Source organism: Leptidea sinapis, chromosome 28, assembly GCF_905404315.1.
Source record: "Leptidea sinapis chromosome 28, ilLepSina1.1, whole genome shotgun sequence".
Classification (NCBI taxonomy): Eukaryota; Metazoa; Arthropoda; class Insecta; order Lepidoptera; family Pieridae; genus Leptidea; species Leptidea sinapis.
The window spans coordinates 4,925,036-4,944,512 of record NC_066292.1 but is presented as its reverse complement, the minus strand read 5'-3'; the positions used below and the strand labels follow the sequence as shown (position 1 = coordinate 4,944,512).

General features: G+C 33.3%; 1 protein-coding gene across 1 annotated transcript in view; it reads left to right on the top strand.

The window, feature by feature from the left end:
- LOC126972956 (four and a half LIM domains protein 2-like) overlaps window positions 1–19,477 on the top strand; it is a 149,071-nt gene that overhangs the window by 15,581 nt on the left and 114,013 nt on the right. The gene's annotated exons all lie outside the window — the stretch shown is intronic.

Genomic DNA, 19,477 nt, shown 5'->3' with positions numbered 1-19,477 from the left:
TTGATTTAATATTGATTATTATTTCAAAATTAATACTTTCAAATAAATGCATACAATATTTTATTGATTATCTTACAAAATACTTAAGTACTTACTTATTATTACAAAACCCAACTAGAATTTATGTAGGTATCTCGGCTGCTAACGTATTTATCGTAGGAACACAATATCTAACAATTACATACAATAATACCATATGATATCGAAATATATTTAATGCTGCAAAAACGGCTTATTACAAAAAAAAATATAAAATTTATTAAAAATATTGCGACAAAACTTTTAACAAAGTTATTCTGCACTTATATGTAGGCTGTGGAACCTTTTGTATTGCAGAGTTAAACCATAACTTAGATTATAGAAATCTTTTTAAGTATTTACTAGGTAATCTTATATTACTTACTTACTCTATTAAATGATTTTTCGGTTAGCTACCTCTTTATATCATTTACCTACTCCAAAAAAATGCGCGCTGAGTGTCTTGCGCCCGCTCTCGTCAGGTCAGCCATCGAGGCATGGAAGAAAAACCCAGGTCCCAGTGGCAATAAGTTTCATGCCACTTCTAATTTTATCGGAGTAGTGGTAAAATGTTACTTTTAAAATTCGTAAGCGTCATTTTTGACCAGTAGTCATACCTAAATATGGTTTGAGTTTGAGATTGACTTTCATTTAGTCATTTAAAAATCTAAATTAAATGAATTTCAAATTCTCTAGCCTTTTTAGTAGGTATAACAGCTGTAGTAGAACATATTGAGATATATTTAATGCTATGTATAGACTATGACAACAATATTGTAACGAGTTGATAGGTAAAGTAGGTATCTATGTTACAATTTAGTAAGTATTTACCTCAACACAAACTTTCCTCAAAACAAATGATCACTAATATTAATTAACAGTTAGGTATTTCCTTTATTATTCCTGTACGAATAACTTATTCGTAATAATTTTGAATTAAATAAATAAATTCTAAGTTACCTACTCCGTGTTCTTGATATTATCATTAGGTATTATCAAGTAGGTACGTACCAACAAGTATACCTTTAAGAACCTACTAACTTGTTATTAGAAAAATCTTGTTTAAATAAAACTGGATTGTATCTATGAAATATATCAAGTAATAGGTAACTACCTATCCTACCGATCCATTTGACCGCGTGCAACGGAGAGCAGCAACGCGAATTGTCGGGGACCCAGTGCTCTGTGAACGGCTGGATCACTTGGCGTTGCGTAGAGACGTCGCTTTATTGTGTGTCTTCTACCGCATTTATCACGGGGAGTGTTCCGAAGAGCTGTTTAACCTATTCCTGCCGCCGAATTCCACCTTCGCACGACACGCCACAAATTAGGACATCATCCCCACCATCTGGATGTGTGGCGCTCCTCCACAGTCCGATTTTCAAGCAGCTTTCTTCCTCGTACTACTAAGCTGTGGAATGATCATTCTTGTGCGGTGTTTCCGGGACGATACGACATGGATACCTTCAAAAAAAGCGCGTACACCTTCCTTAAAGGCCGACAACGGTCTTGTGATTCCTCTAGTGTTGCAAGAGAATGTGAGCGGCGGTGATCACTTAACACCAGGTGACCCGTACGCTCGTTTGTCCTCCTATTCCATAAAAAAAACCTAATTAATATATTTTTTTTAATTATGATGGATATTATAGAAGAACCTTCTCAGTTTGAACCTCAATGTACCGCAAATCTCTAGGTTGGTTCCTACTTTTTACATTACTTGCCTACTCAGTTTTTGCTTTCTTCTCTTTACACCCTAGAACCTCCGTTACTGAAAATGTAAACCCTGTTTAAGTTAAAATACGACCACAATATTCATAAAACTACTTAGGTTATAATTAGGATTTTTGTTGATCAACAGCAGAGAAAATTGACTTCTTTAATCGGAATTACGGAATTGTCTTCAAAGGCGAAAACTTTAATTTGGTAGTTACTCATAAGACGAGTTACACTACATCGCATGTAACAGAAAAATGGACCCTACACCAACTTGTACTATAAATAAATATTCTTCGGTGATGCCGGCGTGTTAAAGACGTAAATATGCAGTGGTGGATGACCTACGTCCAGTGATCCCTGCTAGTTTAGTGATAATAATAATATTAATAATAATAATATTGAAACCCTTTTTACACAAATTATCTTACCCCAAGTTAAGCATATATAGTCTGTGTTATAGGTAACAAGACAATGATATATTTAATACAATATACTTATAAACATACATAAATACATTTAAACATCCATGACTCGGAAACAAACATCTATATTCATCATATAAATGCTTGCACCTACCGGGATTCGAACCCGGGACCTCTAGCTTAGTAGGTAGGATCGCTAACCACTCGGCTATACAGTGACAAATGATCTGCATTTAAAAAATCGAATACTTATGACATTGCACACAGCTTTCTAGTATCCTATTTCCTGCTTCCTTCATATACGATTTAGGCCGGGTCTACATGTACACCTTAGATCATATATACGTCTAGATAGACTATGACAGCTGTGAAAACGTCGATAAAATAGACTTTAGAGCTAACCTCTAATTTGAGCACACTAACACAAGTCATACAAATCGCGAGTGTAACACTTAGCTTGTCACGCACACTAAACTATTATTCCTGGCCTGTTTTTATCGCTTGTCTAACAGCATGAGACTATGTATACGTATAAATTATCTAAGATATACACCGTTATTTTATAATTAGCATAAAATGTCAGCTACCCAATTATAGGTTCTATAAAACGTCATTGCAGCTACCATATACATATTTTATGAGAAAAAAATAAAAACACCCACAAATATACAATTACTTACTTTAAAGTTGGCAATACTGAACACATTTATAAGAAAACAATAAAAAACATCCATCAATATTACTCGAGGTAGGTACACAATTATATTAAAATTACCAGTGGGAGGGGTTTTTCTTTTGATCTTAAGTTTTTTACTCATATTCATAACATTTTTAACTATCAATAGAAATAACAACATATAATCGCAAAATAATTTAGTCAATGACATTTCATCACATATGACAATAATTATTCATCTATACTAATATATAAAGCTGCAGTGTTTGTTTGTTTGTTTGAACGCGCTAATCTCTGGTACTACTGGTCCGATTTGAATGATTCTTTCAGTGTTGGGTAGTCCATTTATCGAGGAAGGCTATAGGCTATGTTTTTTTTTCAAAATTATGGATCCGTAATAAAATTGCTATTTTGTAACACAAGGTGTAAAATCGAAAACCTATTTTTGCGTGCGCTGCAAAAACTATTCACAATAGAACAAAATGATGTACAGGCTATAATATAGGCAATATTTTATTACTTATAAAACTATCGCGTGAATTATACTTTATATGGCAAAACAACGTTTGCCGCGTCAGCTAGTATACAATAAGCGGGCGCGGGGTAGGTACTCGTCATATGGCAAAACAAAGAGTTTGCCTGGCACCAACACTTGCTAATACATAAATTAAAAATATAAAATTTTGTGTGTGTCAGTCATTAACGGCTTCATAAGACATTTCAGCTCATTACATCACAATTTGAAAAGATAGTATAGCATGTGCCACCCGGGGATAGAGTAGCTTCCCAACAGTAAAAGAATTTTTCAAATCGGTTCAGTAGTTTCGGAGCCTATTCAATACAAACAATCAAATCTTTCCACTTTATTATAGTATAAAAGTATTGATCATTTGTGAATTTCTAAAGACCTAATTTCTAATTCGGACGCGCCTTGCGCATCATTATAATTGTTGGGTCGCTGACAACCAATAAATTAAAAGAGCAGTTAAATTCAGGTTGAAAATGATTCAATCAGTAACGGACCAACATTAACATTTCCATGTTGCACCCATTCATCGTTTCTGTATATACAATTTTCATTTTGTTTTGTATTTAACTATAAAGTGACTCCGTTAGAAATAAGTCACTCATTTGACGAAACGTAGACCCCTATGCTGCGCTGGGGAGTTTCACTTGGGTTCGTTGCCCCTTCGGAATTCGTAAAAAGCTGTTCTGTCATGCAGAGCTGTCAACATTGAAATAATATTAAAATAAACAGTCGCGTGTAAAACAATGGTCAGAATCGGGATTGGACCCGCGACTTTGAGCTCTTGCGTCACCAATCAATCTATTGCGCTTATTTTGAAGATACCCATATCGTGTATGTTCACACCGCACAAGGAAGTCATTCCAAAGTTTGGTATCACTTGGTAGAAATTGGAAACTGCCCTTTGGGAAGACAAAATATAATGTAAACCACAGGCCCAATAGGATTGGTAATTTATAATATATGCAATCATTTTAAATAGGTATAGATTAAGTGTTAAATAAAATGTTTAAACTAAGAAATTAACATAAAATATACAAATACACTGGGAGATTTTCGAAAAATATTACTGAGATATTTGAACCAATTTTTTCTAAAACCGTTCAATTTTATCGGTAAAAAAATTGTTTGACTGAGTTGTATACGTAAGTAAGCATTACTTCCGTCAGAAAAAAATATCTGAGTTACCCTCAAGTTGCACCTAAAGAAGTTTTACTTCAAAATATAATCACCTAATTAAATAGAAAGTTTAATAAATCGTTTTCTTATGATAAAAGAATCTGGTAGTACAAAGCCAATTGGCTTATTTGGTTTTTAGGTAGTCTCTAGTAGATATTTATAACGGGGAATTATTTGTTCTGTCTGTTAAATAACATAGATTATAGACATAACATCCGCAAAACCGTGCATTCTGGGTCATATCATCTCTTTGATAACAAAGTACGTCGATTGGAATAGTTCCAAATTAGTAATAATTCTGCCAAAATGTCCCCCATACATTATGATTTACTGAAGCATAATTTTAGTAACGACCATAAATATTTACAGGAGCTAGACGTTGTTCAAAACAATCTAAATATTTATTATATATGTCGCAGGTATATTGTCAAAGCCCTAATATTACAATTTCACTAGTGATATTATGCAATAATGTACTATTAAGGCAATAATATTTTGACAATTTTGACTGTTACTGTTAACTTATTAAAACATATTAAGTATGACTGTTAATCACAACGCACAAGCCGATCGTAGCGTGCCGCGGCAGCCGCCGGCGAGTGTCAAAACCGAATCCGCCCTTGTTCACTTCTATTTCGTCAATCATTTCAGTCGGAAAATTGCATACATGCTCCAAAGTTTACTATCGTTATTTTTCAAGTAAATATATATTTATCGTTATTTTTAAAGTTTATAACAAAAATTGACCAATCAGAACGCTTGACATCTCACACTGCTAACTTTATTTGTAATATACCTAGATTTATTATAATATCACTATAGTGTACTCGTCACATTGCAGTGTCACTAAAACCAGGCCGTTAAATTGTAAGAAATAAAGTAGATTGACAAGCTACCGTTAAATAATAATATCACTAGTCAAATTGTAATATAACGGCTTTGACAATATACCTACGACATATACATAATTAATGGGACGAAGTTGCGAGCTACATTAAGTATAATATATATTATAGTCTAGCCATGAATACTGTAACAATAAAAAATGCGTATGCGACAGGTTTCAACCTATCATTAGTGAGTAAGTACCCTTGCCTTTGACGATGGCTGCATGGATCTGCCTTTGCCTTCGTCATTTAAGAAAAGAATAAATAAGCCATAAATACTGTAAATATAAAAAAATGCGTAAGCGACAGGTTTCAACCTATCATTACTGAGTAAGTACCCTTGCCTTTGACGATGGCTGCATGGATCTGCCTTTGCCTTCGTCATTTAAGAAAGAATAAATAAGCCATAAATACTGTAAATATAAAAAAATGCGTATGCGACAGGTTCCAACCTATCATTAGTGAGTATGTACCCTTGCCTTTGACGATGGCTGCATGGATCTGCCTTTGCCTTCGTCATTTAAGAAAAGAATAAATAAGCCATAAATACTGTAAATATAAAAAAATGCGTATGCGACAGGTTTCAACCTATCATTACTGAGTAAGTACCCTTGCCTTTGACGATGGCTGCATGGATCTGCCTTTGCCTTCGTCATTTAAGAAAGAATAAATAAGCCATAAATACTGTAAATATAAAAAAATGCGTATGCGACAGGTTTCAACCTATCATTACTGAGTAAGTACCCTTGCCTTTGACGATGGCTGCATGGATCTGCCTTTGCCTTCGTCATTTAAGAAAGAATAAATAAGCCATAAATACTGTAAATATAAAAAAATGCGTATGCGACAGGTTTCAACCTATCATTACTGAGTAAGTACCCTTGCCTTTGACGATGGCTGCATGGATCTGCCTTTGCCTTCGTCATTTAAGAAAAGAATAAATAAGCTGATGGTTTTGTTAATAACGATCTAAAACAATTATAACGCTCTTAATAAATAAAATAAGAAGTAGCTTCAGATATACACAGAATCACTGTGGCAGCTACACTATTACTATTTTTGAAATTCTTCAATCGCATCTTTAATTATCAAGGCCCAATGACAATGCCATAATGTTAATAGTCTGCCCAATTATACTTACCAGAATCTTCAGGTTTCGTGTATTTTTTATATCCATTAGTAGTGTCATTCTGACATAGACCACACACCAATAATTCGTTGCTACGAAATTATCATCGTGTTCATCAAAGAGTAAAAAAGCAGAAATATAAACAGTAAGCACCTCACAAAGTATATTGTTTGTTGGAAGATTATGGATGCTTAGTATTCTGAATATACAAGAAAACTATTGAAACCAACTATAAAATGCATCCAATTAATCCAATTAAACAAACCAATTATCTAATAATAGTTTATAATGCGACGTTACCACGTTTGACGGTGCCTTTGTTTCAATATTGAATTTAAAAAGTAAACACGCAGTATGTTTCTTGTTAATTAGCTTCAAATTAATTGTTCTGGGAAGCGATTAAAACATTACTTTTACAATACATTACTGTTGAATAGACATTCGCTATATGTAATGTATTCTACACTATTGATTGGCATGCAAATGTATTTTGTGAGAACCACAGCTGATTAAGAAGTCGTGATTTTCTTGTATCTTCTATAGATCCTTATGTACAGGGCTGCTAAGTTTTAGTGAAAACATTAATACATTCGTCATTTGCTAAATCTTTACATTTGGCTTATCATTTAAGAGAAACTTCTTTGCGCGCAGGAGGTTTGTCCAAGAAAAGGGAGAGAGCGATTGAGACTAATTGAGAGAGAAAGGCGAACGTACCATGAACTACATAGCCATCGAGCGAGAGTAGGGAGTGAGCGAGCAAGTGAGAGAGAGAGAGAGAAATGGAGAACGACAAAATATACACGTTATTGGTTGATGTATTCGTATAGTAGAGATAATGTGTTTTATACGCATATTTTTTTATTTAACTCTTGATTTCATTACCTTTGCATGATCACATTTTCAGGGGGACTGTGGTTGACAGGAGCTAACTTAATTTAAAATTTACACATGTTTCGTTCCTTTAAAAAGTATTTATTTAAATAAATTAAATAATATGTTACACTCGCGTTAATCAAAAAAATATCAAATTGATTATTTATATTTTCTGCTCAAATAATATATAATAATATAAGGCATATCTCTTAAATACAGGACCTGAATTATTTGTTGGTGGTTGATATGGTAGACATGGTTCTGTTCAAGCTCGTATGTGCCTACTTTTTGAAGGAAAAAATATTAACTATGTTGACTATGTCGTGGTCTTCCAACGAATATTTTACTATCTGCAATGAATGTAGGTTTGATAACGGAAGAATATTGATTTAAAATTACGATTACATACCTATTTATATTATAGATAACTATTATTATAAGATGACCTTATAATAGATAGGTACAGTTTTATGTAAAGAAGACAACCCTAACGTCGCCAGAAAAGGTAAGAGTCACGTATAGAAAGAGAGGGAACTTCTAGGTGAACAAAAATGTAGGTTGATAACGCTGTGCGATGTGAAAGACTGAATTGCACCTTATTGTATGGCCGAAAAATGTACCTATTTCTTTAATTGATGACCTGTATAGCGACCCTGACTACTAAGCTAGAGGTCCCGGGTTCGAATCCCGGTAGATGCAATCATTAATATCATGAATATGGATGTTTGTTTCCGAGTCATGGATGTTAATATGTATTTATGTATGTTTAAGTATGTATATTGTATTAAATGTAGCGTTGTCTTGTACCCATAGTACAGGCTATGCCTAGTTTGGGGCAAGATAATTTGTGCAGAAGTGTGTCAATATTAAAAAAAAATATTTTGCGGAGTGAGCCTTCTGTACTTCTTACTATAGCATAAACGATTTTCATAATGACACCACGGACTGGGAATGAAGCGAACACCCTCAGGCTCTTTAATTATAAATGTTTATTGTAGGATATCACATTGTAATCCATATTTTATATTAAATAAAAAAAGCCCGCTGAGTTTCTTGCGCCCATTCTTCTCAGGTCTGAGGCAGTCTCTTTTGAATGGGTGGTAGTTTTTGACGTTCAATAAGTGATTTTAAATCCTAATTTGAATAAAAATATTTGAATTTGTACTGGTACTATGTATAACATATTCTTTGGTAGCAAGGGACTTAGGTTTATCACTAATCAGGTGAATTGTTTTTGAATTGGATACCTTAATAAAGGTATTTAAGCTTGGACGAGCCTAAAATTAGTAGTAGGTACTTACTTCCAGACCTTTATAATACCATGACTTATATCTTTCAGCGGATTACAATTTATTTATTCAACAGCATCCGGGGAAATATTTACGTAATGGTGTAAAGATACGTGTGTCCATTCATACTCCGCGGCCTTGATCGTAACACTGCCGCTACGTTCATTGTTATTTATAATTTAATGAAGATTTTTGTTTTTATGGAATAGGAGGACAAACGAGCGTACGGGTCACCTGATGTTAAGTGATTACCGCCGCTTACATTCTCTTGGAACACCAGAGGAATCACAAGAGCGTTGCCGGCCTTTAAGGAAGGTGTACGCGCTTTTTTTGAAGGTACCCATGTCGGATCGTCCCGGAAACAACGCACAAGGAAGCTCGTTCCACAGCTTTGTAGTACGTGGAAGAAAGCTCATTGAAAAACCTAAACAGATGCTCTAAATGTATAAATAATTATTGATTAAATGTTTTGGAAAGCGTATAAACAGTACCTATGTTTTACTAATTTAAAATGCTAGATAATTAATAGAAATATATACCTAATTGACTCTTTATAATTATTTGTAAAATTCCTCTAGCACAAATGAATTTTGAGTAATTTTGAAAAGCAAAGCAGACAATCTATCTTTGGAATTGTTATTTGTACTTAAACTAATTATACATTTTGCAATTTTTTATGTACAGATTTTAAATTTTTCCACTATTTGAGCTATCAGACGTATTTTAGTAGTTCACAGTAACAAGAATTAACATGGTATTAACTGGTTGACTAGACCACAGAGGGGGCTATTGTTTATGTGCAGGTTTGAAGGTTGAATTTTCTAGATGTCCTAACTAAATACGAGTTCAACTAGCTATCGCAGGTATTTAAATTCGCAGTAACAAGAATTAACACTTTTTTTAATCGACTTCAAAAACGGAGGAGGTTCTCAATTCGTCGGTACGTTTTTTTTTATGTTTGTTACCTCAAAACTTTGGACTGCGTATACCGATTTTGATAATTCTTTTTTTATTTTGAAGCTGGTGCTTTCCGTGTGGTCCCATATATCCCAGTTCAATTTGGTCCAGATCTGACACTGGCAACCATGAGAAAACCATAATAGTCTTTAATTTGCTATAAGAATGTGCGCGACAAATTATTGACAAAGTTTGTAACTACATACATAGTTATAGGTGTGATGTGCTTGAGTCGCACGCGCGAAGTGAGGAGGTGAGAATGGGGCCGCGGCAGGAGGACACCGATCTCAAAAATAACAATAATTGTTACTAGAATTAGATTAATTAATTAGATTCTATAAAAATACGCAATTATTTTCATCGTATTTAGTGCATATTATATCTGTTGTTTTGGAATAGTGTTTTTGAAGTCGATTGTTTTTTTGTTAAAATTTTAACTGGTCGATTAGCGTCTAGACTGTAGAGAGGGTTACTAAATATGAAATTAATAATAATAAATTTAATAAGTAAGAGTGTGTTACTACGGATAACATAATTGGATAGTTCCAATTGAATTTTTATTATTTATTAAATGGTTTATATTTAAAGCTTGTATTAACAGATAAGTACTTAGATAAATATATTTCAAATAATATCGTAATACCTTTGAATACAGTTTTTTAATAAGCAAAGTAACAATCCTTGAAATTCCAAACTTAAGGCGAAGAGTAAGCAGAAAACCCGCAAATATGATGTTTTTAGACAAGTTTTGTGGTGAAAGTATTGCATTTCGAGCTATGAACACTACTTAATCCTGTTACACATATCCTTAAGTCTTATTTGTAGGTTGCTAATGCTTGCTGTTGGTTATAGTTAACACTGCCGAGCCTTTTTGAACTACCACTTTTCTTTGAAGTTAAACAAGTTTTTTGGCATGGCGTAACACATTTTTTTGCTACTTCTCTCAGAAAAGTTATTCTTATATCTTGTACTTTTTTGTGTAGGTTCATTTATTCAGATTAGTAGTGAATAACGATGATTGTAAGAATATAAACTGTTTTCCACGCAAGAATTTTGCTTTGTTACATAGATGGCGGGCCGGCAGCATTGAACTCATATCGCTCAAGGTAGCTGGCATTTAGTGTCGCCTTAAAGTACTCAGCTAATACGAAGAACTAAATAGGAATTTGGGCTTTAAATTTTTTCATACATCATTTTAGATTAGAAAAGTCAGCCTCGACGATATCTGAGAACCGTATATCTATATTTAGTATCTGTTACAGACCATTTGTATAATCCGACATTCTATAAAATACCTAGGTGATGTATGAAATTTATTTTGTTTCTGCTTTATAATTTATTTTTAGGTTTTCAATACAATACCGAATAAGCAGCATTTGTTTGACATCACATGATATTTATTTTAGTGGAAACATTATTGGTGTATGTACTAATCTTTTATGTATATGTTTTAAATACTGTTTGTTTCCCAAAAATAAATGAATTATTATTTTAATATTCCAAAAACTGTAAGCAGAATGAATGTATGTGAACTCATTAATGATTGCTCTCTTTCTCCAAGGCATAAAATTATTTCAGTTACTTGACATTTTATTCCGTTTAAAAAATTATAAAAAATCAAAAACTAAGAGGAATGAGCATTACTTAGCTGTAATGGCACTTTCTTTAAATTAGAGTTAGAGACAGAGAAATATAATTATCTTCTTATCTTTAACGCCGACTAAAGCAACAGTACCTTCTTTTGTCTATTCTAGTTAGTTAAAAATTAAACGATTTCTCTACGCAATATGTTATGTTTTTTTTAAAGTGATAACCCCTCACTTCTAGGATTATTAAATAAATAAAATTTGAAAACAAAATTTTATGAACGATGCAACGATGAGAGTTGAACAAAGCAAACAGAATTTTGTAACGAGGCGGTACTCGAACGGTTAGCTCAGTCGGTTAGAGCACCGGCACGGAACGCCGGAGGTCGTGGGTTCGAATCCCGCATCGTTCATAAATAAAACTTTGTTTTCAAATTTTATTTGTGTGATTTCTCTACGCATTGCCATTGGGCCAGTTGGTAGTCTGTACAGTACTTAAGAATTTTATTCATCACCTAGGTGCCATGCTAAGTACAATAAAGTTTATAATTTTTCATACATTATCCGGGAATTGTATAATATACCGGATTTTTCATATTGCCAGTAACATATATGTATTTAAACATAAACAGTTATCCAAATGATGCTTAGTTTTTTCTTCGACATCGACTCAAAGGCCATGTCAAAACTCGAAACATCTATTGTCCTGTCATGTACTGCAAATAGCATGTTGGTTTAAAGTATTGTTAAAGATACGCACTAACACTAAAACAATGCCCAGTTATTTTTCTAATTATTGCCAATTACTTCGTGAAATCGATTATATATATATTTTTTTTAATGAAAATAAGCGACGAGACGAGCCTGACATTCAGCTGATGGTAATTGATGCGCCCTGCCCATTACGCTCAGGATTTGAATATTTTCTTGAAATACCCAAAAATTCCGAGCGTCACTACAACTGCGCTCGTCACCTTGAGACATAAGTTGTTAAGTCTCATTTGCCCTGTAATTTCTTTAGCTACGGCGCCCTTCAGACCGACACACAATAATGCTGACACATTACTGCTTCACGGCAGAAATAGGCGCCGTTGTGGTACCCATAATCTAGCCGGCACCCTGTGCAAAGGAGCCTCCCACTGGTATTTATACGCTGATGAATAAATCGCTCAATTAGTTATTTGGATGGAATATTATATAGGGACCTTCATGATTAGATCATACTCCCAACTTTAAGGCCGGCAACACACCTCTTAACCCATGGTTTTGTTGATGTCCATGGGCGGTTGACTCACAACTTCCTATCACGTGAGAACTTATCCATTTGCCCCTCTCTTTATATGATTTAAAATGTACTTGGAATAAAATTATATAAATTCTGCAAAGTCAGAAAACAGTCTGCATAGCTTTTTACAATGATTTTTCAACATTTATGCATATACTGAAGTATTTATAAATTATAACACCATTATTTCTTAAGGTAATTTATATAAGCCATTTAACACAAATATATGTCATGATTAAGTTATCATACTTACTTAAATGTGCTTATGTTACCAATTTAGCTGGGAAGACGTACTTCAAAAAGTAACACTTGATTGGCAAAAGTTGTACACAATACCATAGACTATACCTTCGAGATGCCACCTGATCTGTACATGTTCTGAAAGGAAAACCGAAGGAAATCATTTCTATATATTTGTAGTGTAATACATATTGTTTATAATACTCATAACACATAAAATATAGGCCTTGTTAAAATATAGTCGTACAAATGATTTGAGTTTTTTTTAGTGTTAATTCCGGCAATATTTGTCTTTAAAAAATTCGACACGTGCTCGCTAAAATCTGGCACAAGACTCAAGTCGAGTCTCGTGCCAAGTGAGATTTTGGCGAGACAACACGTCCTGAAGATGCCTCGTTTAGAGGCGAAACACGTGTCGAATTGTTTAAAGACAAATATTGGCGGAATTAACACTAAAGAAAACTCAAATCATTTGTATAATTATGGATTTCCGCAAAGTAACGCCTACTTCAATTAAAAAATATCGTCGAACATTTTTAAATAATAAATCAAATAAAAATTCCATCAGGAAAGTAATTGAAATTCAGATTTATAACATAACACGGAAAACGCTTAGCTTAATTAACCACTGACAGGAGACTGTCACGTTATAGTGAACAATTAAATAATAAAGCATACTTCATACAGACCGGAGGCGTGGCGGCAAGCGGCCTTGAGTGCCAACATACTCTGTAAATTATTTATATAATTCAATCATTATCTTTGTGACGATCATATTTATTGAAGATGGTTGAAAACATGTAAAACGAATGTTACAAAATCATAGCAGATATATCATATCGAAAGACAAATTAATTTCGTTATTGTTGTTGATAGTAGCTTATATACAAGATATATACAATATTTATACTTGAAGCTGATAATATATCAATCATATCGGTAGAAGTGCGTTGGAGGGGTGAAGCTCTTGACTAGCAGGGGTGTGCATATAATATAGGCAATTAGGCAGTGCCTACCTCGTTGTAAACCTAAATAAATATAGCACTAGTGTTAAAGTTGATTTAGTTAGATTTGGTTCCGTTATTTTATTACCAAACTTCTATTGAACACCCACTCATTAAATTTTTCCTTACGCTAGATACTAGACACCTACGGTAAGCAATCTTTGCATATTTCAAAGTTCAACTAAGACTAGTTAGTTCCCCGGTGCCTACCTTGCTAGGAAACCAATGCACGCCCCTGTTGACTAGCAGACACTTATGAAACCAAATATTATATACAGCGGCTAAAACATAAACGCGGGTTCTCGTTGCATTCAAAAATCAACATCATCATTATGATTTGTCAAGCATGCAAAGCTATATTATATGAAAGAGTTCCGACAGTTGTCATTATTGGCTCTTGCCTGGCAAAGAAATAAAACTTAAAAATTAAGTATTTCGAAAACTTGTAGGTACTAACTTAGAGATAGCGAATGATTGCCCGACCTCCGATCGTTAAACTCGTAAAATCAATTTACTGTTTCTTTAAATTATAAATAAAACTACTATTATGTTATTGTACCTACGTACTAAAACGTATATTAATGCATATAAACACGTATCACTCGAAAACAGACATTCATATCTCTCAATTAAACATCAATATACTGTTAATAGTTGAACTACCACATATCTTTGAAGTTAAACAAGTTTTTTGGCATGGCGTGACGCATTTTTTTAGTACTTCTCTCAGAAAAGTTATTCTTATAGCTTGTACTTTTTTGTGTAGGTTCATTTATTCAGATTAGTAGTGATAATGAGGATTGTAAGCATATAAACTGTTTTCCACGCAAGATTTTTGAAAATATTGGCTTTGTTACATTGATGGCGGGCCGGCAGCCGTGAACTCATATCGCTCAAGGTCGCTGGCATTTAGTGTCGCCTTAAGTCTTCTAAGTTTTACTCCTTAGGCACTTGGCCCTTATCTATTTATTATATATTAAAAATTAATGCGATATCTTCATTTTATATAAAGTTTTTAAAGTCTTAAGAAACAAACACTACGTACTCAGTCATGTGTCTCCGCGGACGAGGTCGCATGTATGAACAAGTAAATTAATATTAGCGTACCTAATTAATACCTAATTAATTTTTATTTAATGTTCAAATCCGAAAGGTAAACAATAGCATTCAAATTCATATTGATCTCAATATAAATCTTACAAATCATTCTATTAGCTAATTTTAAACAGTTCTATTTGAAAAATACCTGAAATCCCTTTGATAATTTGTAATTTCGTGATTCTAGTTTAAGCCTCGCGTAGTTCGTGTCCTCGTGGTTGATTTTAAGGTTGTTTGCTGTCTGTCTGTTAGTCACGGGATTGTTTTATGTTTGTGTGTTTTATATATATTGAACGTTGCAGTATTGGTATTAGTAAGTAGTTCAGATTACTGGCACTATATTCATTTATAATGTAAATTTCCTTATGTTGTGAATATATCTGAACTAAAACTATTACGGATAAATCATTTATAGTATTTTATGTTTCGAATTACGGTTATTTATTAAATAAATTTATTTTGATAGTGACATTACAACAAACCTCTCACTCATTATTACATTATATCTCACTTTTTATTATATTATTGAAGTTAAATATTCTATAATTCTTGGTAGGAACATGGCTTTATTTCTCATATTTATAATATAACTAGCTGACCTGGCAAACGTTGTTTTGTCATATAAAGTATAATTCACGCGATAGTTTTATAAGTAATAAAATATTGCCTATATTATAGCCTGTACATCATTTTGTTCTATTGTCAATAGTTTTTGCAGCGCACGCAGAAATAGGTTTTCGATTTTACACCTTGTGTTACAAAATAGCAATTTTATTACGGATCCCTAAATTTGAAAAAAAAAACATAGCCTATAGCCTTCCTCGATAAATGGACTACCCAACACTGAAATAATCATTCAAATCGGACTACTGGTCAACCATAGATGACATACCAGAGATTAGCGCGTTCAAACAAACAAACACTGCAGCTTTATAATATTAGTATAGATATCTTATAGTGGGAATTTTCTAAATAATAAAAATTACATAATAATAGGACTTAAGAACGTAAGAAACTTTATTAAACATCCACAATTAACATTATTTTACGCTACATGTTAAAGATAAATGTCAATTTAAATATTTGACCTCCACAACGTGTAAGTTTACATTATTTTGCTACGATGAAGTCAGATTTGAACGGTATATGTTTTATCTCATCTGCAAATAAACCTTGCAAACTAACGCTGTTGTCCATATTTAGTTAGCTGCGTGGTTCGTTCAAAGTCGTCTTATCATCATTTTAAAATTCATCTTTCGTAGTTTAGAATTGTCTTTATAGAAAATGTTAACGTTATAGTTAGGCCAAAACAATTTAGCTGTAGATCATATCATTCATATCATTAAGGAATATTTACAGACGTTATTTTCAAGATACCTGTTATAATTACTTATTGTATCCTGTATTGTATTTAGGGTTGTCTGGAAGAGATCGCTTCAAGCGATAAGACTGCCCATTGCGTCCCAATATACCCGATAAGTCATTGTTATCGCCTTATATTGGAACGCGTGAATTGACATTTCCATACAAACTAACCACCCATTGACAGAAAGCGAGTAGGTACGGACTTATATCGATAAGTTTATTGGGACGGAAAAGTCAACGATAGTTACGATTTTTATCTCAAGTAAGAGATAGACTGAATATTGGAAACGGCCGTAAGGCGATATGAATGACTTATCGGATATATTGGGACAGCTTCAGATTATTGACTGCTAATTACTGACAGTAGAAGGTAGTAATTTATCTGTAGCTGTAGATAGTATATTGGGAACGGCCGTAAGAAAGCCATTCTATTCGGCTTAATTGAAATTAAACAGATATGTGTAGCTTTGCAGGAAATAAACTGATTAAAATATTATTCTTTCGTATTCCATATTCATTACTGAGGACATGTTAATTAATATTTAAATAACGTTCACATGTTTGGCTCTACGTTTTTATTGTATGTACCTATGACTGTAATTAGCTTAAGATCTTTTTTTATTATATAAATTTTCCTGTATGGTATGCAATAAAGTGTCTATCTACCTATCTATCATTCATTTCCGCAAAGTTAGTGGATAAAGAAATATGATTATAACATAAGTATTAAAACGAACTAAGAATAGGCTCATGGTTTTTATTGATAAAATGGCGTTACCACGTGATTACACAAATAAAATTTTATGAACGTTTCGGAACTCGAACCCGCGACCTCTCGCGTTCCGTGCGAGCGCTCTTACCAATTTAGCTAACCGTTCGAGTGACGTATTGTTGATAAATCTTGTATGCTTTGTTCAACTCTCAGGTTGTGGCTTCATCTACAGAATCTACTTTACAGTTATTAACCTGCTCAACCCCAATATTTGCATCGACCGATCGTGGTGGAAATCTTTGGGGGAGGCCTTTGTCCAGTAGTGGACGTCTTCCGGCTGATGATGATGATGAGAGGAAAGGTAAAAATTAATATCGAGCGCTCAAACCAAAATAAAATAATTCAGTATATAAATATATCACTCATATATTTTCAAATTATGTAAAATAATTCATTAAGTACACTAATTTCGATGAATGTACTAGTTTTGAAAGCAAACAGAAATAACCAAACATTATGTTTGAAACACGTCGGATTCGTTTACATTCTCCTCCGATGACTTGAATGATGAGAAATAGTTTATACATTTTCATTCAAGGCTTTAATGATTAACTCGCACCAGCTAACTGCTTTAGTTCTCGACCTAGATGAAACCCCGCATCTAAGACATGCATATAATCCACTTTGCAATGTCTTACGACTAATATATAGCCTCTATTTATTCTCATAAGGGTGACCTGCTTCATAATAATTTATGACTTTCCCAATATTATATCAAAAAAATATCGGGTATTTTATATTAAAGTGAAACTTTTATTACATCGTCTCTAACTTTTTCGTCTGTGGGTTGCATGTCACGTGACGGTCGGGCGGCGCCTATAGTTGTCATATTGGATGCAATTGCGTTCGGGTGGAAGAGTAGGTTCGAACCCCACAAACTTGATAAAGGTTTTTTTATTTTATGAAAATGTAAAACATAATATATACATTTCTTTTTTTTCTACGCTGCTATTAATACCTATGCTATTTTGTGAAAAAAAGTTTCACTTGCATCGTGGTTTCATAAAACCACACAATTGCTTTTTTATTATTCACATCAAAAATGAGACATGCTTAAATATATAGATATACTAGCTGACCCGGCAAACGTTGTTTTGCCATATAAAGTATAATTCACGCGATAGTTTTGTAAGTAATAAAATATTGCCTATATTATAGCCAGTACATCATTTTGTTCTATTGTCAATAGTTTTTGCAGCGCACGCAAAAATAGGTTTTCGATTTTACACCTTGTGTTACAAAATAGCAATTTTATTACGGATCCCTAATTTTGAAAAAAAAATACATAGCCTGCCTCGATAAATGGACTACCCAACACTGAAAGAATCATTGAAATCGGACCAGTAGTACCAGAGATTAGCGCGTTCAAACAAACAAACAAACACTGCAGCTTTATAATATTAGTATAGATTTATTTACCTTTTAATACATTTTTATCAATTATTAACAAAACGAAATGGCTACCAAAATCGTAGAGAGGTAACAGACACGAAACAATTGATAACGTAACAATAAATAAATGCAATAGAGTACAAGTATTAAAAAAAAAATAAGAAAGCCAATTGAAATTAAACAGATATGTGTAGCTTTGCAGGAAATAAACTGATTAAAATATTATTCTTACGTATTCCATATTCATTACTGAGGACATGTAAATTATTATTTTAATAACAATCACATATTTGGCTCTTCGTTTTTATTGTATTGTTATTCATATTGTCATTGTTTGTTTATAAATATATATCACACAAGTATATGTCCACAACTTCGTCTGCGTGGAATTTAAAAGTTAGATTCATCTTCTGGTTTATACCGTATCTCCAGCCTAACGGCCGTTCCCAATATTCAGTCTATCTCTTACTTGAGATCAAAATCGTAACTATCGCTGACTTTTCTGTCCCAATCAATGACGTTCTATATAGAACGTCATTGGTCCCAATAAACTAATCAACGGTAACTCCGTACTCGCTTTCTGTCAATAGGTGGTTAGTTTGTATGGAAATTTAAATTTACGCGTCCTAATATAAGGCGATAAGAATGACTTATCGGGTATATTGGGACAGCTTCAGAATATTGACAGCTAATTACTGACAGTAGAAGGTAGTATTATTATATTTATGTCTATCTGTAGATAGTATATTGGGAACGGCCGTAAGCTGAACACTATTTAAATGAACGTTAATCCCCTTTTAAGCTTACTTAATATGGAGTGACACAATGAGTGTGTGTGGTATAACTTATATATAAAATTATCGTGTCCTGGTGTTTGTTACCGAAGTGCTCCCAAACGGCTAAACCAATTTGTTTGCAAATTTGTTTATACATATATATATATCGGGTAGGTCTGAGAATCGGCCAACATCTTATTCTCATACCCCAATGATACGGGTCACCCACCCCAAATATTTTTTTTGCGTTTTTTTTATTTTATTTTGAATCAGCATTAAATATAGCA